Raw genomic sequence first — 17699 nt, 5'->3', positions numbered from 1 at the left:
AGTAAATATTTTAATAGTTTATAGTAGGAAAATTGGATTACTAACGAACATTTCTCGAGAAATTTCTTAGCAAACTATTCTTTACTTTATAGTTTATTTCGTATTTACATATTTTAATATACCAGTTACACTTTTATTTTGTTTACATTCACAGAAACGTGTAAATAATTCTCAGAGGTATCCGCTATTGTCCCTCTTGTCTGCATTAAGTTAGATCCCGCAGTTTCTTCCTAACTTTAATTACTGTATGCATTTAAATTACTTCTCCATGTTTATTCAAGTGAAACATAAATTGGCATGAATATTCGTGACACGAAAGTCAAACACCACAAACCAACCATTTCGAAAGTACTTAAAAATTGGAGTCTATTTGAAATTTTTCAAAAATCTAATACGTCCTAACGAAACATGCGTTCGAACGAAACATTGCACTTACGTGGTAAAAAATTGAAAGGAGCCTTGATTCGTGGTATTAATTTCTTTATAAAAAGTTTGAATGCTTCGAATGACGCTTACATTAAGAAAAACTGTTGGGTCTAAAATCTCACAGTGATTCGAAATTTGTTCTAATTCTGTAATTATGAATTTATTAGAAACATCGATGAATACGATAGCAACGGCTACATTATGCGTGCAATATTTTGGTTCGATTTGGAGAGAAATAGGATCTATTAGCTACAAAACGTAGAAATGGAACGTTAGTATGTGTTTCATTTTAGCAGAAGTTATTTAACATTCGACAGAGTGAATCTCTTCTTGATAAACTAATACCAGGCGACGTTCCTCGACAGAAAGTTTAATTGCATTTGTAATGGGTCTCCCATCGGCTAGCATCACCACAGCGGGAACAAGTATTTTCTGTGGTCCCGTACATAAAGAACTACATTAAGAAAATGTATTTCTGTGTTTGCTGTAGTGCACGCCCCTTGTCATTCCAACTCGAAATGAAAAGCGGAGCGAAATGAAAGTATGCTCTGTCCTTCTGCACCTCTCCCTTTACCGCTGAGGTTCAATGAATGCGATATTCGACACTCTCTTACTCTCTCTTCCGCTCCCGCCTCGTGCTCTCTCTCTCTCTCTCTCTCTCCCTCTCCATCTCTCTCTCTCTCTCTCTCTCTCTCTTTTGATACGTTGAATGCCCGTTACACAGTACGTACGTATCTAGGGGAAATTGAAAATGCGAGAATTTTCGCTGGCTCGCGATATATATTCTTCAAATAAGACCGTCCGCGGTCGGAAGAAATTCAATCAACTTAAACCGATCGAATATTCTACGATCCTATTTCAAAATTATACCTGCTGTGTGCGCTCGATAATTCAATCATTTTTTCTACGAAATCTACGTGATCGTAATCGGATACTTTATATTTTTGCCATAAAAAATGATTGTGTTCCTTTCAAAACGTTATTCGCATTTAGCTGGCAATTGATATCGTTGGGCTGTGTTTTTATCATTAGGACGTTTCGTAAGCCATTAGATTCAGTATTACTTTCGCGAGACACTAAAGAATACCTGCCAGTAATGCAAATTTTAAAGACGCGTTATTCGTACATTTCTTTGACTGTGGTTTTGCAGTGAAACCATTGGGTTCCATCGTTGCTTTATGTGTACGACATGAAATATGCCTGTGGCTTTGAGCACTATCCATTTTACTTCACAGAGTTACAAAAACTTCAAAATATCAAAGAAAAATTCAAAGAATGCGAAAGCATACACATACTCCTGAATAATACCAAAGACATAACATAGCATATATATGAGCGATAAAAAGAAAAGAAGAGATCAAATAATATTTTAAAGTAGTAGTAGTAACATATCAATAATATATCAAAGTAGTTGCCGGAGATAAAAGAGCCCTACAACTAAAGAACAAAAGTCTTATTTCAGAACTGGAGGATCGATAGAAAAAACGAAATAAAATTGTGATTTCATACCGAAGCGATTGATCTCCGAAGCTTAACATTAAGACTGCCTAAATGTATGCTACGGTAATAAGATTATTATAAGTGGCTTGAATTTTGTAAAACTGTCTTGTAAATTCTAATGGAATATATAGACGGTAAAGACATCAATTGATTTCAGACATCGATCAATTTGACAGATAAAATGTTCGTAAGAAGCTGTACACTATTTGATAAACTTATCCTAAAAATGAACTTTTAGTGAAACGGGAAAATTACTAATTTATGTCAAAGAGGTTATAGGAAAAATATACGGATCTGATCACATTTCAAAATTTAACGTGGTATGAACTTCGAACCATGTGTTATCGAGTGATTTCCTTATGTACAGAGTTCAACATTCATTAATAATAATGCAATTAACAGATCGAAACGAAAATGTGACGCGACTACAGTTCACATATTGAAAAGAAGATTTTTCACTTTTCTATGTGTACACGGTTCTCTTACACATAAATCGCTGTTTTGGAAGCGTAGGAAATGCAGCAATACGAAAACTGAGAAGACACGTTCTTGCTCAGAAAATATGAAAGTATTTTTGTGGATTTCACAATCGATAACCATTTCAGATGACAAAACGCAGCCAGGGTGAAGCATCGAAATGAGAGATAAGAAAAACTGGTCGCGCGAAAGAATATTTCTCCTCCCGAATTCTGAACACGTTAAAAATATGAGCGTGCGCTGGCGACCAAAGCGCGCAGAAAATGAATTCATTATTCTGATCGAGATTTCAGACAAGACGACGATTAAAGATTGCCGCGAATGCGATGAATCGGGCACAATGAATCGATCCGATTCGAGATAATTGACTTGTAACTATTGATACGTGAAATCGCTATGAATTTGTGCACGCGTGTGTGTATGTATAAGAAATATACAAATAATACAGGTATAAAATACCGTTTGAAAACATAGAGTCTTTTTAGTTGAAACATACGCGCACAATTATTTTGTAAATTATTCAAAATATACAACAAGTATAAGCGTAAGAGTTTGTAAAAGAATCTTTTCCATTTCTTCCCTTGAACTTTCTCAGTCCGGATTTCTTTAGACATCTTCAGCTTTCTGTTCTTTTGTCCCGCTGCCTTCAAGGATTTTTCCTCGGAAGAACATATGGTGTCCAGGTTCGTACGAGTGCGAGCGGATTTTCTCTCAATTTTCCTTTTTCGGTACTTTTCTCGCTACCATTTTTACCTATCTTTACTATCGTTCTCCTCTTTCAAAATCCTACTTACAGTCAGCGATTTTACACCGAAGGGCCGTTGCACACAAACGGCACGCATCATTTTTGCAGTCGTGTCAATTTAACGCCATATCTTTATCTTCGATAATTTTTTTATTCTCTCGCGTCATGTTCCGCGTCACGTTATCTTCGATAATTTAACGCGTAAAATATTTTTGTTACCGATATAATAATTTCTCAGTTTTAGTCAGAAAAATGTCAAGATATTAACTGCATTATCGAAATCTCATTTATAAGTTCAGCAACGTTATTTTATTATTTTACCACGAGCACAGCGAATAATTCCGTGCAAACAATTTTAGAATTTTCCATTCCTATATATACGGAATCTACTTTAAACTTCTAACCCGAACTTTTCAGAATTTTCTACGTGATATCGAGTTTTGTTTCAAAATAAAATAAAAGTAAATTAAATCTATATTCTTAAATACTGACATGGTTTTACAAAAAGTTAATATCGGTAGTTTACTATAGTAAATAATATATTATTTGTTCGTTGAATCTTATAGCTACGAATAACGTAATCGGTTGCAACTAATTAGAATCAACGACAGTCGTAAACATTTGTGTCCTAGAGTAGACGTTTACACCGTGCCAATACTTTTTGTATGTAGACTAGAAAAGAATGTAATATAGGGCGATGCAATTGGGACGCGGCATATCTTTCGCATGGTTGAGCGTAGGAAAACAACGGAGAAAAAGAAGGCGAGTTCCTACAAAGTTTATGTCCCTATGACTACGCCCTGTCCTGTAAATGCAACCATGTACGCTGTAGTAACCATAAGTAAAAAGCGTTAGAATAATATATTCTATAAACGAATACGTTACTAAATACTTAAAATGTCGTATGAAGCTAGAAAGTTAAAGCTTCTCGTAGTAAATTAAAGTTATTTTCACCGAGCTTGTACTAAACTAACATAAAAAGCACCTTGCAAAATTCTTACACCAACTACCAAGGCTACAGTTTATGAGATATCGCTGAAACATTGATGTTGAAGACAAATTAGGTATATTATCTTTCATAATAACCTCATTAAACAGAAGCTATATGCAAGAACATCGACAAATGATAGAAACGAAGAAAGAGGAATTAAATTTGCAGGTGTGTGTGTTTCTTGCGGTAAAACTGCGTTACATCGAGAAATATTTTCGTTCTGAAGAATTCGGTATTCCAGTCCTGGGAAAAATATTTCTGTTTAACGAACATGCGCTTTTTATAATTCTTTCGCCTTTATTTAAACTTTCAAATTATATCGCGGAATTTTCATTTTCCAGAAAAAATACAAAAGTTTCGGAAAGTTTGCTCGTTAAACATTCCGAAGAATTTTACATGAAGTATATAAATATGTAAAACGCGCTAACAATAGAGTCTTCGATGAAATTGGAAAAACGTCGAACGATTTACATCATATTCTTTCGATATCGTGGATCTCCAAATTCATTAAACATTGTTATATACGCATCTATGAGCATGCATATAACATGCGGCGCGAGCTTATGGTCTTTGCAAAATTTAGTAGCAATTACGCACGCACGATTAAAGCGGCAATTTTCTGAGAAAGAGACAAGTGTTTCCTGTTCTGGACTGTCTCGACTTCCTGCGCCCATTATTCCAGACATTATGAGAATAAACTTCCGGTCGATATACGTTTACTTCCGTGTCTCTCGCTGATCCCTCTTACGTTGCATGGAGAAGGACAAAAAGCGAATGGCGAGCGGTGGGAGAGAGACGGGGAAGAGGAAAGGTGAGGTGAAACGCGCGCGCCAGAATATTTCTGCGGCAATTATGCATGCAGCATTCATAAAGAGGAGATTTTTTTTCTAAAGCACCAAAGAACGGCCTCGTGTACCTGGATAATTTGATTTCCGGTTCCATTGTTATCGTTTAAACGCAAGGCCGTGGTCGGCGATTATTCAATCGCGAGAAGAAAGTATAACGATTTCGCGGAGAGTTGGAAAGTTTTGGTATTCTTGTCATTAATGCAGGAAACGGAAGAGAACGAAACTTCGTTTCATAATATTTTAAATTTTTACCGATCGATCCGACGAGACCGTTTCTGACCAAGCGAAATTAACGAATTAAAAGAGAACCGATTGAAAATACGCAATACACGTGCGTGTTCTCCAACGGAAGGTGCCATTTGTGGTTGCGGTTGTCACAGAATTTCGCGAAAATCGTGTACCAGCCGATTGTCGCGACGAGTTAATCACGAAGGACAAATGAGCGTATTGCCGCTGAGCCACGATGACGCGAAGTGCGCGTGAAACGTGAAAATTCCGTGTTCTACTGTAAATGTGACACCTTCGGAAATATCGATGCTTGTAATCGCGTTTAAAATTTCGCGCGTGCATTTTTATTAACCAAAACAGTCTTTCTGTGATTTATACGTTTATTCGATTCGGCGAAGAATGATACAAAATGCAAGTATACGTGCAAGAATATGTGTGTGCGTGTGTATATATGTATATTTTGTGTACTCTATATATTGCAGACCCACGTGGATGTACACATTATACAGACTATTATAGCAGGCTTGTCTGGCTCGAATATTATGATTATATTCAAATAACAGACGAAAATCTTACGTATGAAAGTTGTATACATATAAAGAAACGCATAACATGCCTTATAAAAGTTGTGGAAAGAAATGTAAATAGAATTTAAAGTCAGCGAGGCAAAACCATAGATGCCAGAGCAACGTTCCGTTAAAAAAATCGCGAAATCGTGGAAGTTAAAAAGTAGCGCGTGACATAATCGCGAAATGCAATATTTGACTTATCGTTAGCTTCATTACAGTAAAGGTTGAATTTAACGTGTTCGTTATTTGAAAACGTTTAATAACCGCTTCGTAATTACAATTAATTGCTATACCGTACATCTCGTTCGATATTTTCAATTGTTTGTTTATTAACTAAATTTGACGTTTGTCGTACAGGGCAAATAGTCTGCAAAAATATGAATAATCTATAATTCATAATAAAAAAATATTCAAAGTAGCGCACCTCTTTAATTTATATAGAAATTTTGCAACGATGAAAATTTGAGTTACATACATGTATAAGGTTAGAAATAATTAAACAAAAGGTACAAACCCTCCTCTATTTTTGGAAAACCTCGTGAAAAATGATTTTTTTTCGAAATAAACAGCATGTAATAATATATATGCAATATTCAGATATATCGTTGTTCGTTTGAGAAAATATGTTCGTACGTGATAACGTTACGTTACTATTAGTTTTCTGATATCTTTGCAACACTGTGTTTCACACTTCCAATGAAAACTGATCCCGTGTCAACATTTATATTTATGTATTATAACATGAACGATACAAATCATATCTGACAATGAGATTCGTGGCATTTCATATTGCATTTAATGCCATTTCCAATTATAAGCAAATGCAGTACTCCGTAATGAATATGTGTGTTCTTGCATTTTCAAAGTTAAATTGTTTAATTACAGAGTTATGGGATTTTGTATTATAAAAGCATTTATTATACTAAGAATTTATAATTACACGTAAAATATTGTTTAATAATGTTATCGAAATACAATATTATTTTATATGTTAACATCGATAAGAACAAAATACAATATAATACAAAAATATACATACAATTCCGTTCTTACACGAATTTAATTTAACATGGTTTAAAAGAAAAATCCAATTCTTATTTTACACGATGTCTAACACGGATCGAATGTAGCCTTCTCAAAAATATCAATTTGAATTTAACCCTTTATGTTCGAAGCTTTTCGTGTTCTCTGTTCTAATTTGCCTTCTGATCTCGTTTCACGTTTCTCCTGGAATTTAATTACAGGCCGCCAGGTATTTTTCGTTTGTTTGTTTTATTCTCTATTTTATAGAAAAATAGTACAGAACCTATTTCATTCGGAAAATGGTGGCAATAGTGAGTTCCCGGAATTCTCATCGATGCGTTCAATTATAGGGAATGAATGCGTCTATTGTCAGAAAGCAACAATAAATAAAATCTAGTTAAACAGTATAATTGAATCATATTTTTTTACTTTTTTGTTGCGTCTTTTATCGTAGTGACATATTTATTTCATTCTAATGTAATACATTTTCCATACGAATATTATAAATCAATTTACTTACATACTAACTTACATACTAGAATAAATGTCACAAGGCTGCTCTAACAACGGTCGATTCACAAAGCAGATTGTCGTTAATGTTCATACTATCGTGCAATTATCCCCATTGTGGATGACAATCTACGGTTCCGAGGCTCCCATATTTTTTCAGTGAATATTAAATGTAGCCGAGAGAACACATACATATACGCACATGCGCACACCACAGTAACCAGGTCAAGCCATTATATTAAATTTCACGCATCAAAAGCGTAGATGTTCTTTCAGAAATGGGAAGCGTTGGTATCAAAAGGAAGAACGATTACCTGAGAAATTTTGTACATAGTTAATACGTAAGAATAATTTGTTCGCAGTATTTCTATGCATATATTGCTCTTACGAAAGAAAATGTAAGAATATCGCTCCTCGTCGCTTTTAATGGATCGTGCCTGTGGAAATCCAAAGCACGTTGTCCCCGGAAGCTTAGCCCTGCTATGATCTTCGAATAATTTCTACTTCAATTTACATTCTACCGTTTCTGAAAGCTTAGCTTTTCACTTTATCGAAAATACAATTAATATTCGAAAGTGATATTCACATACGACGAGGCAGTGCTGACTGGTACGTATGCGCGTATCTGTATGACCAATAATAATTAAATTACGAAGCTCTTGAAGTTGAGTGCATTTACATCTTTAAAGCGATGTTTCACGCGTATCCGATCGTAGCGTGTGGAAACAGAATGCGATTTATTTGACCGTGTAATGCGATACTGCTCTAATGAAAACGTAATTTTTACATTCGAGTAGAATACTCGATGGTCGATGTCGAAGACCAAGCGGGGCAATTTAAACGAGGGCTCGTTTGAAATTTTAAGCTCGTTGCTACTTGCGAAAGTGCTTGCATGAAAAAATGTATAATACCGCCTAGTTTTGTAATTTTAGAACGAAATACGAACATATGGAAAATGTCTTCTTTTATTACTCACGTAAACTATCAGCTAGTTAAATCTTCTCAATGTATCTACGTAAACTATTTTCAGTTTGCTTTCTTCGTTCGTGCGGGTTACAATGTTTTCTAGCAACATCTTTCTTCATTCGACCAAACACATAGAAATCATATGGCGGGATGGCCAAGCTACGTACACGGTGGATGTTCCTATTCTTTCCACTGAAGTTTATGTAACAACTTCCGTGTCATACCATAGAATACGGTCGAGCATTGTCGCGAAGAAGGACCACTTTTTTACTGAGTTTCCCAGGGAGTTTGTGTTTTATGACTGTTCGTAGAAGTTTTAACGTTTCACAATAAGCAACAACGTTGACTGCACTTGATAAGAATATTAATTCGTTGATGATAAATGTCTCTGACACGGTATGCGTCTTCCATGCCAAAGTGTACGATGGCATCGTTTGAATTTACGATTAAAAACACATTTTGAATTTATAACGTTACAAATCGTTCTTTTTTTTTTATAACTGTGTACAAAGATTTAAACAAAGTAAATCGTAGCTGAAACAAACTCTTTTTCGCTTTTCTCCGGTCATTACAGTTGCAATTTACAGCATCACACCCGTCATCGAACGCACAATTGACTATTCATAAAACAACTCCGATATAGCTGATCTGCTCGATTATAATCATTATGCATTTTAGTATAGCGATTGCTCTAAAAGATAAATTGCACTGTTGGATGGTTCTCATTGGACGAAGAGTGAAAGAGGCTGTAAACGAGCCATGAACGCTTTCCTCCTCGACTGCTTTCAATCGTTTGAAATTATAAACAATTCAACATAGGCTTTGAAAATGCAGAATATCACGATCGCTTCGGCCGATTACCGGTGAATCATTGCCAATTTGGCTTTTTGATAGAGCAGTAGCGAGGTCCGTGATCAGGTATTTACGCGATGCAATTTTGTGAGATAGAACGGAGGCTTGTACAAAGTTATGGTAGCGAGAATTTCAACACTGCTAATATCTTAGCTGTATCGTAGCTTTCTAATAATTATATTCCGTTATTTTTGTTATTTCCATGTTTTACGCTTTTATTGTTAAATGCTTTATCGAAGCTTTTATCTGCAACAATTTTACAACAAATAAACACTGCCATATAGTTACACAGTATTGGTTAAAATTCGCGAACATATCGCTTTTGACATACAAAAGCGAAAAATTTATCTGACTGAAAAATTAAAATTTGCACACCGAGTAGAGTACACGAAGACAGTTTGCATAATTATTGATTGGGCATTAAAAGTTGTTAGGTGACGCTACTCCGTGTAACAGCCGACGACGCCTGGAATATTTCCATAATCGTAATAAATTATTATTTGCACGATAGAAATGGCCATTGCCAAAATACATTCCCACCGTTCTAATAAATTCAAGCCTCAAGCTTCGTGCTTGAATCCCAACGATTTCGCTAATAAGAAAATACGTTTACGCACACAAGCTTAAATAATAAACGAGCTCCCATGTGAGCCGAGCTCTCGTGGCGCGCTTTTCTCCACCACGATGTACATTCCATACCCAGGCAACTTTTGGAGGCAGTTGCTGTCACCGCTACCGGAAGCATCGTGCAGCCCCATAAAAGTTTCACCGAGTCGTAACGAAATCGCGTAACTGTGGTTCACTCTGCATCGATGTTCGATACGCATCCAGACTACTCGCGAGTGTCTGTAAATCGATAGGAATTTTATAGGAGGTATCGTCGAGCCATTCGTGAGTCCAACCGCTTTTGATCCGTCTCGGTCGCCTTCGTAACAGCGTCAAAACAGATTTATCGTGCACCGGCCACCGAGTACCGGCGACGCTCCGTGTTATTTACACTATAGCAAATTACTGTTTTCATTGCGGTTTATGGCAGTTTTTCGCCACTTACTTTATCGCGACGATCGCGGCTTTATCATGGTGGGCGATCGTTGTTGGTATAATGGTCGAAGAGTTCAGGCAATAGTATATCGTTAATGTCTTCCTGTCAGAGAGTAGTTCCAAAACTGGTTAATCCAAGTGCTCGTACCAGTTAATCTATTATCGTTGAATTTGAGATTACGGTTCGATACGTTAGAATATATACATACGCTTGATTCTCTTCGTTATATATACATATTGGCTTGGGTTATATCGGCTCGTAGTGGTAGGATCCGAAACACTTCGAATCGCTTTAAATGTGTATATATGACATGTACGCGCGTGTATGTGTCCGATGTTGATGACACCGCGCTGTACTTGTTGCCCGCCGAATTAAGCTTGGCTAACTGATTCACGAGGGATGGAGTAGCGGTCGAATGAGCGATGAACTGTCAACGACACTAACGGTTGTTCTTCTCCGAACGATGAGAAGTTTTCGAACTGTCTCTGACTGCTGAGACAAGATTTACGATCGTTACGAATGGTTAAACGATGCCTCGCTCTCCGACTGCTGAGAATTGACTTCGTTTCATTGCGTATCGCTCGCCTGAGACTGAGAACCGATCGTTTCGACCGAATAAACGATACTTTACTCCGCGAACCTTTGCAGATGTTGACGCGTCAAAAATTTATACGAGGCTGTCAATCGGGCGTCCAGCAAAGACCAAATGGAAAGTCTCGCAAATCTGTATGCTGATCGGTTTTCACCGAACGCGAGAAAATGACTGGACGTCGCTCACTGCACTTTCATACACCCGAGGCGTGGAGGGTGCTTTGGCAGAAAGAGAGTGAGACGAACGTGAATCTTCGAATTTAATTAGATAACAGTGATTGTTCCCAGTGATTCTCGACCGATTGGCCCATTTCAATTATCTAAATTACCCTTTGGAAATAACCGCGTTTATTTTTCGCTTGACTGCGAAACTGATCATCAAAAGATTATCCACGAAAATCCTCGCGTGTATGTTCCTTCGGACGGAACAGGGCAAAAGATTCGAATTAGTTCGAACATGATTCGAAGCTTGAAGCTCTTGAAAGTCTTAAAAGTCTTGGTCTGTCTTGTGTCTTGAAATGAAAGTTTTAAAAGTCTCGACCGTCTTGCCACTTTCCAAGTAGTCTTGAAGGCTAAAAAAATAACTCTATAATATAATAATAAAAGTATGCATTTCATCGATATAAATGTGCAACCAACGATAATAATAATGCATTTCGAATTGTAAAAACGATCGAATGTGCTACCATTGTACAAATAGCCATGAAAACATAAATTTATCGGACAGAAATCGATACATGTACCGTACGATGTAAAATTATTAATTCAACCAAAAAATTTGTTATGTGACGTAGGTTTTTGATATTACATTGGCATAAGAATAAATGAGCGACAGACGTAAATACGAAATTAAATCGAACTATTACAGGTTTTATTACTTTCTGTAATATATGTACGATAGAATTACAGAACAAGAAGAGCCCGATTCATATTTCTTTTTTCGTTGAATCAGAATATAATTACACACGTATCGTTTAATACACGTTCGAAACTATGACTTCTATTGCAGATACATTCCGTGACTTTCGATGTATGTATGTATAAAATATCAACACGCGACACAGCAGATTTGGGAAATCTTAAAAAGGAGAATGACGATATTTTCATATAGCGAAAGAAAGACAGACGACTTGTTTTTGCGCATACATCCAAATGCACACGCGGACAAAAGAGAAAGGGAGACAAAGGAGAGTAAAAATAGCGTAATATAAATTGAAAAACAAATGAAATGTGTCGCATTTGAGAAAAAATAGTATCGTGTCAGCGTGAAAATACCGGTATACTTCGACATTGAACGTAACAGGAAAAGAAGAAACAATTACTTTTTATTAATTCAGGAGTAAATCAATATATATTCTCTTAAAGTTCACCTTAATAATTGATATAACAAATTGGATTTGCTCGTATAAATTCTGCAGCTTTTGTGCTAACTTTCCCCTAGATGGTAATGCTTTTTCAGTTATCACGAGTCATATGCGAAATGCAAGGCAATAACTATGTACTAGATATGTTCGCGTATAACGCCTACAATTCTAGGAAATGTTCTACTATTTTGCTTTTTTAGTCTTATTACGGAATTTTATTATTTGTGCTCTAAAGCTTCAAGCAGTAAAAGAATGGATATTTTATCAGACTCTAAAAAATTCACGATTATTGAAACGTAATAGAAAAGAGAAGAAAATACGATCCTCGAAATTTTTTTTTTTTTTTTAATTACATTTTATGAAGTAAACATGAGCAAACAGTGATGTCGAAGAGATTCGATCGAATATCGAGTTTCGAAAGATTTCGAAGCTGTTAGTAATTTTTTAAATGGACTTCCACGTTCCTTTGTGAGCTATCTATACAGCGAGTTTGCAACGATCGGTATTCGCAGTACCGTTCACATTTGCTCGTTCACGTTTGTCTGAGATCATTCGTACTCGTTCGCAAAGTGTAAAACCGGCCTAAGGCGTGTTAAAGGATGTTAAGTAGAAAATTGACGAATCGAAATTTTTAATGGTCGTTCCTCGGTTAATGATGGCGACATTCGTTTGTCCATTGCAAAGTCGCAACGGAATACGACCCATAAAGATTTCATCGTGTTGCTGTACGAGCTCCTTTATCCATTCAAGCTCCGTGGACGGCTTTTGGCGCGAAGTATTTTTACGTAAATGTCTTTCTGCAAAGAGAATCGTTTGATAACAGCTAGCGATGCATCGAAAAAAGCGCGTTCTACGCAAATGATATCACTAAAACTGGGTAGATGGTATTGTTTTTGAGCAGTGTCTCACGAAAGTGATCGAACGCTTACCACGGAATCTTTTTACGAATATATTATGCGCATTACACGAAATTTTCGAAATTTAATAGACGCAATGAAACACAAATACTTTGGTGATTTTTGAGAAGTGTATACCTACAATTCGTGTACAAACTTCCAATAAATATCTTGCAACTTCCATGTACATTTTAAGATTCGTTTCAAATTTGGCCAATATTATCGCGATAGTCGTGCGTCGTTACGGTGCTAGTGCAGTGATTTCAAAATATTTTGTGTAATATACGCACAAAAGGTCTCTAAGTGTATTCGAACACTCTCGTGATCTACTGTAATTTAAAATCTGAAGAAGATGTTGAAGTTCTAGATATATTAGCTGAAAATTGTGCGATGAAATCTTCATTCGGGACAACCTTCTATAAGAAGCATCGAAATAGATATATCGTTTTCACGGGCCTGTATAATTCACGTTGTATATTAAAGTTTGAGGTAGCAGCTTGGTCCATGATTCATGGTGTATCTTGTAAATTAAACACGACAGGTCGCTAACGAGCGAAAGATTGTAGAAACTTTCAGAGTACGGCCGACCACGCTGCCGCGAAGATTAGCACGATTACTTAGAAAAGCGACCGATGTTTTTCATTCTCCGACGCAGACGTTGCACGGTTGATTAATAATTTACTTCGCGACACGGTGTCACTGATAAATGAAAGCATATTGGACAGAGAACTAATTAAGCAGCGTAATAAACGTTTTGCGCGTTGCATTAATTACGTCGGCGTGTTGACGCGATAACGTTGCAGCCCATAATGAATGTAAAACTGCTCATTAAATTGGGAATTTTAAATATGCTCGTCGATAGCGAGTCCGCGGACTTTTCACGTCGTCTCTTATTAAAATCGTACCGCTAATATATATAGAGAGAGAGAGAGGTTTTGCCTCGATCCTTGAAGCTTTATGATCCGTACTAATAATCGTCAGTACGCAAATATTCTTCTTTCCTTTCGTCATTTCCGTGAAATCCAACAACATTTGTTTTACGATATTTAACATTTTAAACGCAATCAACATAAAATAGATCGAATTAAACACGTTAAAACAAAATTTTGGAAACGACTTATTTAGATACAATGACATCTAATGGCAATATTTGTGTTGGATAGTGTGACATCAGGGAAGGACGTTACCAATGTATTGAGAGAGTCAGAGTTGAATTTGTCGTTGTGGTGTGAAGATCGTTGTGTCGTTGTGTCGTAGAAGTAGTGAGTAACGAATACGTGAAACGGAGTTTTATATTCGATTACGCGTGAGTGCAAACGATATTTTATTAGTCATACTGTTACCTACAAACTAATAGTATAACGTTCCTACATTTGCGATAGTTTCTTGCAATTAAGTAGCAAAATTAAATCGAAGAAGAATCTAAACGAAATTTAAACCTGACTTCATCATCTTATAAATATTTACAAAAGAAAATACGATGTTGATAGATTATTTTCTAAAAATATACAGTTTTCTTAAATTATTTTATTATTCTATACAAGCCGATTTTGTTTCCAGTTATTTAGATTTTATTTTAATTACCGTTGGCTCTTAAAACTTGATAAAACTGGACTTAAATTCAAACGTTTTTTGTTACATGAAATTTTACGATGGAAAATTATAATCAGGCAAAAAATTACTAATATAAGATATAAAAGTGGTACAAATATTACAATTCTACTAGCTTAAAATTTCATTTTTGACCTTTTACATTAACTTTTTTAATACACTTCAGTTTGTTGCTATTGCGAGAATAGTCGTGCTCCGTCGCTGAAAGAGAGAATTTTTAAAGAGAATATTATTTTCTAATTTTGCGATTGGCGTATGGATCTCTCATCTAAGAAAAATACCTATATGTGTTGCAGATTCTTAATGTAATTACGTTTAGTGACCAATTGATCATTATCATTTTATATAATTACTATTGTCCGCTAATCAAAAAGCGTGGTCATTGATCGTGTACGAACTATAAATGCTTAGTTTTATACTTAAATAAAAGTAAGGATTTTATCGTAATGATTTGTAACAACGAATGTTTTTAACACAATTACTAAAATAAAATTCTAAGTAAATGATTTGATATCTTTCATGGTACGTGTTTATGACGAATGTGTCTTATTGTTAGTAAAACTAGAATTTTTAAATTTCCTACGGTAACTATACCACAGTATTTTAATTCGATTCATTTATTTCCGGCTATTCGAGTAAAGCTTAATAAATACGAGCTCATTGAATCACAAATTTATGGAACGTGTACTTCTAGAACATAATTTGTAAAATACATTTCACTGAAATTCAGATCTGGCTTCTCCCATTTTCTTTGTTCCTTTTTTTTACGCGGCATATTCATCGAATCAAAGTTTCATGGAATATACAGGGTAGATCGCGTAACACGATTATCTTTATTATTTTTTCAGTGAATTCATCAAAATTCTTTTTTATTATAAATAATACAGTTTTACATTTTTTGAAATATAGTAACATTATATTTTTCAACATTGTGCTGTGTAATATAGTTCTTTCAGATTGAAATATAATAAAATCATAATTTAGGGTATGTACAAGTTGAAATACGCGATATAACTTCCCCGATTAATTTTTTAAGTATCTATTCTATAAAGTTTATCTCTGTGTAAATTTCTTTGTATTCGATTGAGAAATCAACAGAACGAAATAAATGAACGGAGGAAAAGATTTGACGCATAATACGTATTCGGGAGAAATTGTTCGTACGAATGCATTTTTTTTGGTTTATTGAAATACAATAATATCGTATTAATGTCTGGAAATATATTATTTATGCTATAATGTGCTATACATGGTTGGAAATATATTACAAAATTGTATATAAATCGCATGCCGATGGAAGCATGCGACGGAAATTTTACCGTAAAAACAATTTTGTATATATATTTGTAACGATCTCATGTAAATATATCTGCCATAGTCTCAGAATTATATGCTATCATCGTTTTATCCCATCGATTTACGGTTATTTCGTTGTGTGCTTAATTGATAGGCTCTTTCAGCTTTTTACGATATAATAGATTGTACTACGTAATGAAATTCTTTATATGTCAAAAGCGAATAAATTTTACTTCGTGGAAATTATGAAAACGTTAAATTCGTATCGCGTGCTATATTCTGTCGTGGAATGTACATATATCATCGTAATATATAACACAACTACACACATTTTACACTGATCGGAAACTATTCCTATATTCGTTCTATTAATCAGATTCTAAAACAATGACATATTCAAAATACGCGGACCAAATAACAAGAATTAATAATTCACGACATCGTAAATATGTACATTTTCATCTAGGAAAAAAAGCATACTCGGTGGATTTGCGAACGATACGACGATAAACAACGATACAGTGGAATTTCACTTATCTGATTTAAGATAAACAGTTTGCGTAATACGAGTTCAACCATTTTCTCCGCTACTTGTTACTTTTCATTCGCATAATTGGAGCTTCCGTTCGGACATATAAATCCAATCGTCAAATTCGAATTCTCTCATTCAGGTTCTATTCGATGAGCGAAGTTCTCGACCAATGTACGATAAAATCGAAATACCGTGCCACGTTAATATATCGTGGTTATTTTTAAATATATGCACCCTTCCGACATTTCCTCACCGCCCCCTCCCACCATCTTCTACCCTTGCTGTGACTTTTCAACTACTCTGGCTGGAAAGACAAGCACCCGCAGTTGTTAAGGAGCAAAAGATCGGGCATAGGGTGTGCTTCGTTACGATAATTCGCGTCGTTATTTGCGGTAGCAGCACTTCAGCTGCCGTTCCGGCAATGTAAACGATGAAGCACCCTTCCCGCCGTTCACGCACAACCAGAGGGGATCCACGAACGCATTTTTCACTGTAAATATTTGCTGTCCCAGCATGGTAAACATCGCTTCGCTCTATGTTGCAACAAACGGTCGGTCTCTTTCATTGTCTACTACGCTAAGTGATATTCTTGAGAATGAGTGAATGTTACGCTCGATGTTTGTGAGTATATGTAAGCACAGTTACGTGGATAAAGTTCGGTTTTATTGCTGATGTTTTCGTTCCTCGATTTTTCGTTTCTTCTTTGCCATAATATGCAGAATATACGACGATCTGAGCAAATAAAGTAGCAAATTGACGAAATTTGAGGAAAAAGTTAAAATTTATTCTACGAGTTTATTGTACAAAGATTTCTCATTTAATTTCTAATCATTCGGATGGCTGTTTTGATTGTAAATATTTATAAGAAGACATTTTTTAATATTTGAATATTTATGTTCGTAGCGATTTAGGAAAACTTAAAAGTAGCCTCATTTGTCAATAAATATAAATATATAAGTAATAATAATAAACTAATTACACGATAAAGTTTGATTCGAAATTTAATATTTCAAAGTTCTAACAAAATTCTTCAGAAGTCGGATAATTCTTTTGAAAAGTCCGACATCGAATTTCCTTTACGATCGTGGAGAAATTCTTAACAAAGTTCGGATAAAAATTCTTCTTTCTCTAAATGTCTCACCTTTGTATCCTTCGTTCGTCCGTCGTCGTTAGATACAGAGATTTAATATTCAAACTGATATTCGAACATCGTAAAACTTTTATTTGTATCA

General features: G+C 35.4%; 1 protein-coding gene across 3 annotated transcripts in view; it reads left to right on the top strand.

Moving 5' to 3' along the window:
• LOC138184230 (trafficking protein particle complex subunit 1) overlaps positions 1-17699 on the top strand; it is a 147566-nt gene that overhangs the window by 49614 nt on the left and 80253 nt on the right. Inside the window, exon 1 of one of the 3 annotated variants that reach the window (XM_069121999.1) lies at positions 14303-14334. The exons of the other annotated variants lie outside the window; for them this stretch is intronic. The gene's annotated coding sequence lies outside the window, so the exon portion shown is untranslated. Of the gene's footprint in view, positions 1-14302; positions 14335-17699 lie in introns of those variants that run through there. 3 annotated transcript variants of the gene reach the window in all.

Source organism: Bombus flavifrons, chromosome 10, assembly GCF_040668555.2.
Source record: "Bombus flavifrons isolate JBK064 chromosome 10, iyBomFlav1_principal, whole genome shotgun sequence".
Taxonomy (NCBI): Eukaryota; Metazoa; Arthropoda; class Insecta; order Hymenoptera; family Apidae; genus Bombus; species Bombus flavifrons.
The sequence above is the reverse complement of the archived record's forward strand: the minus strand, read 5'-3'. Positions and strand labels throughout refer to the sequence as shown.